Genomic DNA, 1,679 nt, shown 5'->3' with positions numbered 1-1,679 from the left:
GTCCATCACACCTATAACTCCCAACCATCCCATTTCCAATCACCTCTAACTCGCTAAAACTTTCCAAGACCAAGACCCAACTTCGATCGCAAGCCACCTAGACAATACACCGCCATTGCTGAGCCCATCGACCAGTTGTATGAAAGGTTGAAAGTCATGGGTTAAGTCACTCATGTTCCCACTGTAGCATTAGAAAACCCATCCCAATGGGTCAATCCTAACAAAACTTGTGCGTACCATTCTGGCATAAAGGGGCACACTACTGTTGAGAACCGAACATTGAAGGATAAGATCCAGATGCTGATTGACAACAAGGTCATACAGGAAAAGGAAGCCGCACCTAATGTCCGCAACAACCACTCCCTGATCATAGAGGTGATGGTATACATGTGATAGAGATGAACGAAGAATGGGACCCTGAGGGGTCAATTGGCCTTATCCGAAAAGGTGATGACTTTAAAGTTCTAGTTACACTTACTCCTATTGTGGTACATACTTAGTCATCAATCGAAGTTGAGGTAAACGCATCAGTTCCATTCAAGGTGGAGGTGGCTCCACCTGCAGCCACCCCCGCTCCGTTTGAAGTAGAAGTGGTCACACCTTTCAGTGTGACAATATCAACCACACCTCCATTCAACTCAAAAGCAATACCCTGGGATTATGTTGCCGAGGCTAGGCAAAAAGGGAAGGCCAAGGTAGAGGAATCTGACACTGCACAAGGAATGACTAGGACTGGGAGAGTCTATACGCCTGAATACTTGGGAAGATCAAGACAGGATGCCACTAACAGGCCGCCTGTCATTGAGATAGGGCCAGAAGACCTATAGAGGAAAGTACAGGCAAAAGAGTATTCCGTCAATGACCATCTGAACAAAACCCCGGCTCAGATATTTATCCTTTCACTATTGCAAAATTCAGAGGCACATAAGAACGCTTTAATGAAAGTGCTGAGCGAGGCTTATGTAACCAATAACATCACTGGCGGAGAAATGGCCAACATGGTGGGGCAAGTATTGGAAAGTCATAAGATTATCTTCCGCGAAGATAAGCTACCTCCTGAGGGGCTGAATCACAATCGAGCATTACACATCACAGTGTAATTTGAAGACAAATTCATTGTCAGGGTCTTGGTTGACTGAGATTCAAGCCTAAATAATTGTCCATTGGACACTCTGAAAAGGTTGGACAAAGGTTTTCATGAAATACGGGTAGGAAGCATGAACATAAAAGCTTTCGATGGATCCCAAAGAGCCACGATCGGGGAAATCAATCTTTGCTTGTAGATGGGGCCAACTTGGTTCGACATCGAGTTTTAGGTGTTTGACATACCAGCCTCATATAATCTTCTGTTTGGCCGGCCATGGATCCATGCCGCTGGAGTTGTGCCTTCCACAGTACATCAAGCCATGAAGTTTGAATGGAACCGTTAGGAGGTAATCATTCACGGAGATAGAAGTAACCCCATTTACACTAGTCAAACCATCCTGGCCATTGGACATATAAAAAGGCTAGGAGGGGAAACATATTATCATATTGAACGGGTCAATGCCATCGAGAAGGATAAATGGTGGAGCAATAAAATAGAAAGCATATTGGACTGGTCTGGATATGAACTCGGCAAAGGATTGGGAAAGAACCTCCAAGGTATCACCAAACCAATACAGCTAAAAAATCATAAT

The sequence above is a fragment of the Nicotiana sylvestris genome, chromosome 5, assembly GCF_000393655.2.
Source record: "Nicotiana sylvestris chromosome 5, ASM39365v2, whole genome shotgun sequence".
Classification (NCBI taxonomy): domain Eukaryota; kingdom Viridiplantae; phylum Streptophyta; class Magnoliopsida; order Solanales; family Solanaceae; genus Nicotiana; species Nicotiana sylvestris.
Note: the sequence above shows the minus strand (reverse complement) of the source record.